This window comes from Anolis sagrei, chromosome 4 (genome assembly GCF_037176765.1).
Source record: "Anolis sagrei isolate rAnoSag1 chromosome 4, rAnoSag1.mat, whole genome shotgun sequence".
NCBI lineage: Eukaryota > Metazoa > Chordata > Lepidosauria > Squamata > Dactyloidae > Anolis > Anolis sagrei.
Window position 1 is genome coordinate 43,399,656 of NC_090024.1, and position 12,643 is coordinate 43,412,298.

Sequence of the window (12,643 nt, forward strand, 5' to 3'; positions counted from 1 at the left end):
ATTTTCTGTACCATACAATACCAGGTGTTGTAGGTTATATTTAGACAAAGGTGTTGTAGGCTATATTTAGAGGAAGGCCATGGAAAATTACCGCTGAGTATTCCTTGCCTGAGAAAACCATATGGAATTCATGAGGTCACTATAAGTCAACAGGCAGCTTGATGACACACAGTATTAGTACTTTAGTATTAGTACTACTGCTACTACTATAGAATTTGGGATACTATAGGAATTTGATTTTCACTAAGTAAAGCAAGGAGACTTTTCAAAAGAATTCGTGATCTGTGATTTTACTAGAAATGTGTATGTTTTTAATAGTTGACAGTATATTGGGCACATGTGAAAAACGGACTATTGCAATAAAAATAAATACTACACATATATAGTGAAGCTACAGTGATTATATATATATATATATATATATATATATATATATATATATATATATATATATATATATATCAGAGAACGTGCATAAACCATTATGTCAATGCCTAAAGCAGAGGATTGAATTTTAAGAGCACACACAGCTAAGACACATCAATGAATGTTAATCAGCTTCCTGAATTTTTGTATAAGTAGTGCCTAGAAACACAACTAAGCTTTCTGTTACTAGGAGAAGAAAGGAGGAATGAGTTTGGGTGCTGAAAAATTACACTGAAGGCACTTCAGAGAGAAAATAATATTCAGTGTTAAAATCCCAAGTCCTTGGACAGCTAAGAGAAAAATCCACACGTCAAAGGTTTATTTCTTCTGCTCATAAAGTCACATCAAACTCTTCATTCTACATTATGGAAAATACCTCCTGCCCCAGTTTTCCCCCCGCTAGATCTGATGAAATGTGAAACTTCATGGATTCTTGTGGCCCAGAGCTGCACAAAGACTTTCAAAAATGAAAATAGAATACTGTTGCTGAAATATATTTGGAGCTGTATATTAACTGGCAGAAGTGATGTATAAACTCAAGGCAAAATTGAAGTATATGACTGAATGTAATTATTAGGTCACTTACAGTACAACCCAAGTCATGTTTAAACACATGCATTTGAGTGCGGTTTTCCAGTTAATTTTACTTTCAGGGCAAAGGAGATCTCTTTCCCAAAGTCAAAGGGCCACAGATACCCCTTCTCCCTCTGGATCAGAAATTATTACAACTTCCCTCCAAACCCACCTCCCCAATTAAATTTTTTTTTTGAGAAAGAACATTACGATCTCTTGTAGTGTTGTGCACTCCCTCTCAATATGATTTAGGCCTCTGAGAATAAAAGTTCTATAGGGCTCAAAACACATTTGTGTTCTTCAAAGGCACAAAGGACCTTTTAAATAAAAATGAATTAAATAAGGTTGTGTTGGAGCAATTGGAATTGTGGGAGATATGTTGAATCCCCTGAGGGATGTATGTGTGATTCAGTCTTCACTTTACTCACTTGTAACTCAAGGGAAAATTTTGAACCCTACATGAGTCAGGATCCCAGGGAAATGTAGGCAGAGGTCCACTGTTGGAGAGGAGCCTGCCAGGTTGCCTTGGGCTGAACTTCCCCCTTCCCGAGACCTCCTGGGAAAAGCTCTGTGGGTGTAGAAATATGTTCAGCAATGTTCTCATTGGAAATAAGTTCAAAGTGAGCTCTTCTACAAATGTCTTACATGAGAGTTCTATTGTTCTTTCTATACAGTCATGGATAGCCTCTAATATTTCACACTTGAAAACCATTTGTCTCTCTCATTTGAGTCTACACCATTCATTTTGTATTATATGGCTAAGGAACTGCTAGTGTTACCTCACTATTTCATGGTTCACTTTGCTCTTTCCTTTTTTAAAATAAATATTAATATAAAATATTTACATACAACAACAGGCCTTGGAGGCTAGTGTGCGGGCCAGGACTCCCTCCGCCTTCCCTGGCTTCTGCAGACCCCGGCAGAGCAGCGGTCAGAGGCGCCGCGGGGAAGGCCTGCCTCCCTGGTCTCTGCAGACCCCATAAGTGCAGAGGCCAGAGGCGCAGCAGGAAAGGCCTGCCTTCCTAGCCTCTGAAGACCCCGGAAGTGTGGAGGCCAGAAGTGCGGTGGGGAAGGCCTGCCTCCCTGCTGCCTGCATGGCATGTAAGGAAGCGCGGGTAAAAAAATCCGCAAAGTAGGAACGCTATATTAATTTCAATATTTGTACATTATGCTAAAATATTGTATAAATATTAAAATTAATATAGCATGCCTACTTCGTGGATTTCCACTTATTGTGGGTGGTCCTGGAATGGAACACCCATGATAAGTGAGGGAACACTATATATGGACCACAGGAAGAAAACTGCTGAGGAACAAGAGCAAGCTGTTAGCAACTGTCTGGAAATCCTCATCTGCTAGGTCCAATATGATCAAGGTCATTTGGAGGTGGGAAGGGATTGTCTGGGGAAATGTGAGCTTCTGTAGGGAAGCAGTTCCCAACTAAGCCAAATCCAGCCATGTCATTGCTGAGGCAGCAATGAGTTTGACTTTCAAGATAAAAAGCACCATTTGGACCAAATTTGTCTTGGATTGGGAAGTCCACTAAGATAGTTCATCTTGTGAGGACCATGGTGGGTGTTGGGGACAACGACAGGTATCCTTCACTACTCCTGGAGTTGCCTGAAACCATCTTCCTTCAAGAAGTGGCGAGAGAAAGCACAAACTCACATCACTGAGCAACTGGTGTCAAGGTGTTCAATAGTTCTATCAACATGTACATTCATACTAGTGAAGGAGAAATAAAGAGTAGATGCCCAATAATCCACAATATAAAGAATCACTGGCAAGCTTTAACATTTCATTATAGTACCATTATAGTAAAAGAATTAGGGTGGTCTGGAATCAATTGCTTGAGGAGTACTACCAACATATGTCTATATTTAATTAATTTTATTTATTCATTTTATTAAAGCATTTATATTTAAGACTTTATATTGGAGACAGGGAGTGTTGCTGTCAGTGCCATCGAGATTTTCTGGAGTGTTGTGGCAAAGGAGACAGTGTGGAAAGCTAGAATTGTTGCAGCAATACCATTAAACATATTATCCACTTTAGGTCTACTTTAACCTGTCATATTCAGTAAACAGTGGAGAGAAAGAACAGCTAGGAAATGTAAACAGTTCTGCAGTACATTTATATTAGTCCAAACAGCTCTTCAGGATGTAGTCAGCAATAAGCAGTTTCCATTTAAAAGTCACCCAGACTTAACAGCAGATACTCGCCCGGCATTGGAATAATCTTCTAAATGGGATAAAACATGCTTGACAGTAATATTAAACAAATACTCGCTGTTCAGCGAATCCTTTTAAAACCAGGTATTTACGTCAAACCTGGAGAACATGTTAAATTCTGACTATTTTAAATACTTTATTTGATATTATTAGTTTATTTTTAAGAAGTCAAGTAGCACTGAAATATACACTATACACTCAAGTCTCTGTACTTGGCTTTATTTCTGTGTCAGTTTGTAAGTAGGAAATTAATAACCATTTCAGCGCTAATGTGTATTGTGGGTGGTCAAACAAACATCTTGATGGCATTAATGTGTTTGAAATTAAATAGTGGATAACAATTTGGCATCTTCAAGCATGGCCTCCATTTTGTATGAGTTGTTTTTGTGCATTTTTTCAGCATTGTTATATCTGAACATGAGCAAATGGCATTTGTCTTAATGCAATATGAAGGAAGATGTTCTCTCTCTTACTTGTTTTCTATTTAATTTCCTTTATCTTTAGATAGTAATAACAAGAATTATTCCAAATGGACTGACATCTGAATTAAATCATTATAGAATCATAATAGGAATTTTTTTAATTGGTTCTATTTGGAATGTGCCTTTGCTCTTCAATGACATCTCAGTAATTTTGAGAGTTTTGGATAAAATCCAAATCTCGGATGGTGCAAAGCCCCAAATGATGAGATCCAGTAATATTTCTGTAATATTTCTCCATAGCAACTGCCCAGATACATCTGAAAACAAACTATCACATTTATCAGGGCTGTTATTCAATAGAGTAAAGCAATTGTCCCTATTTATTTATTTGCAGTATAGTAGAGTCTCGCAGGCAGATTGTTGGATAAACAGAAATATTGGATAGTAAGGAGGGATTAAGAAAAAGCCTATTAAACGTCAAATTATGTTATGATTTTACAAATTAAGCACCAAAACATCATGTTTCATAATAAATCAACAGAAAAAGCAGTTCACTACACGGTAACGTTCTGTAGTAATTACTGTATTTAAGAATTTAGCACCAAAACATCACAATGCATTGAAACAGCTGTGGATCCAGGTGGGAGGCAGACTGTGTTGGATAATATAGAATGTTGGATGAGTTAAGGTAGGATAAGTAAAACTCTACTGTATTTATATTCTGCCCTTCTTACACCGAAGGGGACCCTGAAGGCGCAGGTTCGCAGTTTGGGAGTGATCCTGGACTCATCGCTGAGCCTGGAGCCCCAGGTTTCAGCGGTGGTCAGGGGAGCTTTTGCACAATTAAAACTTGTGCGCCAGCTGCGCCCGTACCTTGGGAAGTCTGACTTGGCCACGGTGGTCCACGCTTTGGTTACATCCCGGTTAGATTACTGCAACGCTCTCTACGTGGGGTTGCCTATGAAGATTGCCCGGAAGCTCCAATGTACGGAAGCCAGAATGCTAACACGAGCTGGGTACAGGGAGCATACGACTCCTCTGTTGTGCCCGCTCCACTGGCTGCCAATTAGCTTCTGAGCACAATTCAAAGTGCTGGTGTTAATCTATAAAGCCCTAAACGACTCCAGCCCAGTTTACCTGTCCAAACGTATTCTCCCCATGAACCATCTAGGTTGTTAAGATCGTCTGGAGGGGCCCTGCTCTCGGTCCCACCGGCCTCTCAGGCACGTCTGGTGGGGACGAAGGACAGGGCCTTCTCAGTGGTGGCCCCTCGACTCTGGAACTCTCTCCCACTGGAGATCAGAACTGCCCCCTCCATTCTGTCGGTCAGAAAACGGGTGAAACCTGGCTATGGGGTTTGGCTTTTGATGAGTGAATCAATATTTCTGTGATCGGATAGATGACAATGAATGATGGACAACGAATTCACTATGACAACTGACCATTGTTATTATGTGATTGCATTTTGCTGTTATAACATTTTAATTGAATATGTTATATGATGTTTTTAATGATTGTTTTGTGATTTTATTGTTGGAAACCAGCCCGAGTCCCTCGATAGAGGGGAGAAAACCGGTATACAAAATTGCTAAATAAATAAATAATTAATTAATAGAGCAGATCACAGAACACATATACTACAAATATTCAATTCCGTTATACACTGACAAGACAGACAACTGTTCATACATAGAGGTACATGTAGGTTTTCCCATCTTTGGAGTCTTGGAGGGTGTGCTTGATTCTGGCCACAGGTGTGTGTGTGCTGTCACTTGACATTTCCCTGTTGAAGAGCTTTGTTCATAAACTTCCTCCTTGATAAAATCACCGGCATTTTTCTGGCATTTCCTTATGGGTGCATTAAATACCTCCCTGCTTTAAGTGGTACCTATTTATCTACTCACATTTGCTTTTTAACTGCTAGGTAGGCAGAAGCTGGGCTAAAGGCCAGGAGCTCACCCTGACCCATGCTTTGCACTGTCAAACTTTCAGTTAGCAAGATTTACTGCAGCTGGTGGTTAACCTGATGTGCTAAAGCCTGGCCCAAGCATCAGAGATGAAATTTCATAATAAACCAATAAATAGTTAAATAATTTACTGCATAAATATTATATATTTATTGTCAGAGAGGACAATTAATATACAAATGGCTTGGGAACTCGATAGTGCTTGCCTGCACATGTGAGTGCAGTGGAAACTTCCAGCAAATTCCAGAGGATTTCCATGACTTTGCCAAAAGTGGGTCAAAGTAGGTTTAAACAGAAAATAATCTGTGATACTCACTGGAAGCCATTGTGTATTACAGAGCGGCCTGTGGTTCATTTGTGTGAATACAAGGGATTGGACTCATAGAGATAAGTCTTAACTGAAAGAAAGAGGTGGTAGGATAAGTTTTCATAGACTTTAGTTTCATCAGATGCAAGAAGTGCTTGCGGACCTTTATTGCAGAATCTGAATGGAGTTAATCTGTATTTTCTCCAATGTGTGACAATTGCTCATGTCAAGAATGTACCAACACTGCAAGGTTCTCCAACCTGTGTAGCTTTACTGAGACTGCCTTTCACAACCTAATAACCCATTCTGATGGTCCTTTCATTTTTTTTGTTATTTGTTTAAATTATATCAGTTATAAAACAGCATCAGGGAAATGTAGTAACAAAAGCTGGATTGTAAAATTAAAAAAATTAAAACCTGCAAGTGGGAAGGATTTTCATTTCAGCAGTTTATAGTCATCAGTCTAAAAAGCTTTATAACAGTAAACAAACATGATGAAAAGGCTCTTTTTCATATTTTTTTTAAGGTCTGGTTTTACTTTGAGTGTATGTTTATGTGCATTCAATAGACTAATCCACACTTTGGCAGGGTACATTACGATTATCAGTGTCTTTCCAAACCTATTACACTGTGAAAGAGAACTGTTAAAGGCTTCCAAGAATCATAATTAACAAGTGACAAGTCTCACTTGTCATTTAGTCATGTTCTCATGATGTTGAATTTGTCTCAAAAAAGTTTTCACCCGTAGATCAGCATTACAAAAATTGCATTTACTGGCATCTATATAATCCTCAAAACTCTGTAGTATCCTGTACTTTGAAAAGTAGCTGGCTTACACCACACCCCAGTAGGAAAGTTGTTTACATTTCAATAGAGTGTTAACAATGAAATAATACAGTAATAATCTGTAATTCTTTAGTACAGAAAACATGCAAAAAGATATAATAATTTATTGCGATTGGTGGCAAGTGCAGAAAGAGTGTTGGGAGAAATTCACTACAAATTTTATACATTGCTACTTTGAATGCTGTATCTGAAACAAATCATACCGTAATTTTATCTTTGTTTGGTTGTCCCAAATATGATAATGTACAGATTTGTTTTTCTTCCTGTCAGGAGCAACTTGAGAAACTGCAAGTAGCTTCTGGTGTGAGAGAATTAGCCATCTGCAAGAACGTTGCCCAAGTGATGCCCAGATGTTTGCTGTTTTACCATCTTTGTGGGAGGCTTCTCTCATGTCTGCACATGGACAGCTGGAGCTGACAGTGAGAGCTCAACCAGCTCTCCCCGGATATGAACCGCTGACCTATTGGTCAGCAGTCCTGCCAGCCCAAGGGTTTAACTCAATGTATGGATGAAATACAGGAATTGATTTTTTTCACAGTGTTTTCAATGACAAGGGTGTCATATTCGATACCTTCTGAACAACTCTGATGCATTCTTTTGTGAGATTATTGTGAATTTTATCCTTGAGATTAGCAACTTTTAAGTATGTTTTCTTTTTATCTGTGATTTCCTCTTATTGTATACAACGATTTCCTCTTGTTGTATATACCAGTGCCAATTTTTTGTTGTATGTCAATAAAGGCTGTGTTATTTATTATTATTATTATTATTATTATTATTATTATTATTATTCTGACACAAAAACACAGTATGCCACAGCAAACAAGATATATATGATGGATTTCGTATCACAAAATCACAAGTCGAACACTTCCCAAGTGTCTAAGACTGTGTGATGTATGTTGTTGTTGTTGTTGTTGTTGTTGTTGTTGTTGTTATTATCCTCTTTCCAAAGGGATGGGTGTGCGGGCAAGTGAAGCTTCACTCACTCACAGCTTGTCCCTTTGGAGCCATGGGGCTTTAAAATACCATTTGGGAGTTCCCAAAAAGGGAAGTGCAAAGATTATGCAGTGAAATACAGTATTTGGCAAGTATGGATGATACAGACTACATATTTCTTTGACTCCTTAGTGGCCAATTAGCTTGATAGGTGATCATTTAACCCAGACATGTCCAAAGTTCAGCCTGACGGCCAATTGCAGCTTTTGTTCAAATTTTCATTGCTCCCTCTCTCTCCAGGCCTCCCTCCCTTTCTTTTTTTTTTTTAAATTTTTATTGAGTTTTATATAATTACAGCGAAAGAGGTGGAATAATATGAAGACATAGGAAAGTAGGAAAATACCGAGAAAAGGAAGAAGAGAGAAGAGAGAAAAAAAATATGTAAAAAATAATAATATAAAAAACAAAAAAGAAAAACAAGTAAGAAAAAAATTACAAAAAAATACAAAAAGAGAAAAAAAAATACAAAAAAATGGTGGTGGTGGACTTCCTTCTGATTCAGCTCGAAACAAAAAATTTCTTTTACAATATGTAGATATGTATTAATAAAAAGTGATGAGTTCCATGGCTCATCCTCCAAATTTCCTCAGTTCAGATTATAAAATGTTCTATAGTGTTTTCATATAGTCTTCGACTATCGACCAATTCGTTTCTTTAAGTGGGATACCTGTGTTTCTTTTTAATAGAAATGTTAATCTGTCCATGTCCTTTATTTCATTTATCTTGTTGATCCAATTGACTTTTTCTAGTATTTCTTTCTGCTTCCAAGCTTTGGCGAAGACAATTCTAGCGGCCGTTGTGAGATATATAAACAGAATATCCTCATTACCATCCAATTCTATGTCTCCATCCACAATTCCCAATAAGTAATATTCAGCCTTTCTTGGAAATTTCTTTTTAAATAATATTTGCATTTCTTCATGAATACTTTGCCAATATCTTTGGGATTCTTTACAGCTCCACCATAAATGAAAAAAGGTCCCATCATGTTCATTACATTTCCAGCAAGTTTTCGATACATTCTTATACATACTATTAAGCTTTACTGGGGTCATATACCACCTATGAAACATTTTCAACCAGTTTTCTTTTAAGTCCGTTGCATAGGTGTATTTAAGTTTTTTCTTCCACATTAATTCCCAATCACATATTGCTATTGGTCTTTTGAGGTTTTCTGCCCATTTTATCATACAATTTTTAACTAATTCCGTCTCTGTTGACCATTCTAATAGTTTTCCATAAAATTTAGTTATACATTTCGTATCAGTCTTTAAAAAATTGTCCCAAAAAACTTCTTTCACTTGGAAACCTTGTTTTAAATCTTGCGTATATTGTTCCTTTAGTTGTAAGTAATGTAGCCATGTGATTTTAGGGAAACTCTGAGTTATTTCTTCTTGGGATTTTAATTCCATTGAACCCTTTTTTAAGAGATCTTCATATGTGGGCCAGGTTGTCCAGCCTAATAACCTTCTCTGTTTGGCTTCCATAGAGGAGATCCAGAGAGGTGTTTTAGAATAAAAATATTTTTTATATCTGTCCCAAATTCTGAGTAAAGAGGATCGGATAAAATGATTTCCAAAATTCTTTTCCTTCTGTTCTCTTCCGTACCAAAGGTAAGCGTGCCATCCTACGCGTAGGTCATGGCCCTCTAGCGTAAGAAGGTTTTGCCTTTTTAAAGCCATCCAGTCCTTTAACCAGATTAAAGCATTGGCTTCATGATATAATTTAAAATTGGGAAGACCAAATCCGCCTCTTGATTTCTTATCTGTCATTATTTGATATTTTATTCTTGGTTTCTTACCTTTCCAGACAAATTTCATAAGATCTTTATTCCAATCATTAAATTTCTTCACGTTTCTGATTATTGGTATATTTTGGAAAAGATATAATATCTTCGGGAGGACTGACATTTTGATCAAAGCAATTCTGCCCATCAGAGACAAGTTTAAATATTTCCACCTCTCTAGATCTTTCTGGACCTCCTTCCAGAGCCTTTCGTAATTATTTGTAAGAAGTTGTGCGTTTTTCGATGTGATCTAGATACCCAGGTATTTCATTTTACTTACTATTGTGAGACCCGAAATGTCCTTTAATTCAAGTTGCTTTTCCTTTGTCATATTTTTTGTTAAAATAGTAGTCTTTTGTTTATTTAATTTAAAACCGGCCAATTTCCCGAACTGTTCAATCATATTTAACCAACTTTTAATGTTCTCTCTTGGATTTTCTATTATTCCAATTATGTCATCAGCATAGGCCCTAGCCTTGAATTCTTGTTTGCCAATTTTAACCCCCTTGATATTTTGGTCTTCCTTTAAATTTTTCAGCAGAATTTCTAATGCCATGATAAAAATCAAGGGTGAGATCGGGCAACCTTGTCTAGAACCTTTCCATATCGCAAATTCTTCAGATAGTTGGCCATTTATTTGCACTTTTGCCTTTTGATTCTTGTAGATTTCTTCAATTGCCGTAATAAACTGATGGCCTAAGTCCATTTCTTTCATCAAGATTTTAAAAAAGTCCCAGTTAAGATTATCAAAGGCTTTTTCCGCATCAATAGCAAGAAAGGCCACTTCTTTTGGGGGATTGGCTTCAAAATATTCAATCATATCGATAACTATTCTCAAGTTATCTTTCATATTTCTCTGTGGTAAAAAACCCACTTGTTCTTCTCCAATCCATACACTTAAAAAACTTTTTAATCTCTGTGCCAGAATATTTGTAAAAATTTTGTAATCCACATTTAGTAATGAAATAGGCCAGTAGTTTCTTACATCTGAAGGGTCAGTCTGTTCTTTGTGAATTACCGTCATTTCTGCTGAGTTCCATGATTCAGGGATTCCCTGCCCTTGAAGTATCCCATTCATCACCGTTTTTAAAATTGGCATAAGTTCCTTTATGAATACTTTATAATAACCTGCGGAGAAGCCATCCGGTCCTGGTGCTTTATTTGCATCCATATTCCTTATGGCCTCCTCCACTTCCTCTTCTGTGATTTCCTTATTTAAGTCCGCTCTTTGGGCCTCCGTGATCTTTGGAATTTTGAATTGACCTAGGTATTTTGTCACCTCCTCTTTAGAGATACCATCACCAGAGTATAAACTTTCGTAGTAAGTTTTGAATTGCTTTAAAATCTCTTTATCAGTCGTTACCTCTGCTGCCTCCGTTTTAATTTTAGTAATTCTTTGCATTTGCACCTTTTTCCGAACTTGTTTGGACAACCATTTGCCTGCTTTATTTGCATTTTCAAATTGGTATTGCTTCAAAAATTTTAGTTGTTTGGCTTGTTCCTCTATTTCTATACTACGTCTTTTCTGATGTAGGGCTTCTATTTCTTTCATAATTTCTTTATTACCTGGTTTAGTCTTTAATTGATTTTCTTTTATTTTTAGTTTGCCTAAAATTTCCATTTGGGACTTCTGTTTAATTCTGAAATTTCTTGCATTATGTTGGATGAGGTGGCCTCTCACCACCGCTTTTGCGGCGTCCCATATTGTATTATGATGCACTCCTGGGGTATTATTTAGTTCCATATATGTACTGATAACTTTTTTATAATTTGCCACATCTTGCTCTCTTTTTATTAAATTCTCGTTCAGCCTCCATCTTCCCTTTGACTTTTTCTGGTTAAGGATAATTTCCAGAGGTGCGTGGTCAGAGATGTCCCTTGGCAGGATATTTATATCCCAAACTTTTGTAATAATATTATTTGTAGCCCAACACATATCTATTCTCGACCACGATTGGTGTCTATGAGAATAGAATGTGTAGTCCTTCTTGCCAGGGTTTTTCCATCTCCATATATCCTCCAGCTTCTGGTCTTCCTTTAAGTCAATCAACCTTTTTGGTAAAATATTTACCTTTCCTTTGGAACCTTTTTTCGAAGTTGTAGTTTTATCCAATTTATTATTAAGTATTCCATTAAAGTCCCCCAGGAGTATAAGATCATCAAATTCCACTTCATCTAGTTTATCTTTAAGAGTTTCCACAAATTGAGTTTTAGGCCCATTTGGTGCATAGATATTACATATCAAAATCTTCTGATTACCAGATAATATTGTAGCTGCCACCATTCTTCCTTCTACATCTTTGAAAGATAAATCCGATTGTAATGATTCTTTAATGTAGAGCGTTACCCCCCTTTTCTTTTTTTCAAAAGAGGAGTAGTGCAGTTTGCCAATCTTCTTATTCACTAAGTGAGTTACATGTCTGTGGATAATATGAGTTTCCTGTAAAGCCACAATGTCATACCTTTCCTTTTTTAATCTATTAAATAACTGTTTCCTTTTATTTGGAGAATTAAGACCATTCGTGTTTAAAGAAAGTATCTTTATTTGATATTCAGTTGCCATTAGTAATGTCCTCTGAGACAGGTCCCGGTTCATCTCTCACTTCATCGGAATTAGAAGTATCTTCGTCGTCCGTTCCTGTTTTCTCGTACTCCGGAGAATTGAATCTAGCCCTTTTGCTTCTTTTCCCCTTTCTCGGTGTAGTTGATGTCGCACCGGGAGAAAATTGAATTCTTTCCTCTCTTTGTTCCTTCCTTCCTTTCTTTTTGGGGATCAGAGCCCTGAAAAAGGTGGGCTCCTTGGGAGGAGAGAACGAGAGATAGAGTAAAGGAGATGCAATAACACACACAAAAAATTCAATATGTCAATCAACTGTCATATTTTGTTGCCAATTAAGCCAATTAAGTTGCTTTTCTGCAGCAACTTAACAAAGCAGCTTAGAATTGAGTTGCCTATGTTGTATCTTACATCTACCGCATATTGTGCCCCATATTCATAATTTTTTTTTAATTTCCAGGAGAGTTTTACAGAAGTTACTTGGGGTTGGAGAACAGCACTTAGGGCACTTCCACACAGCACCAAAATC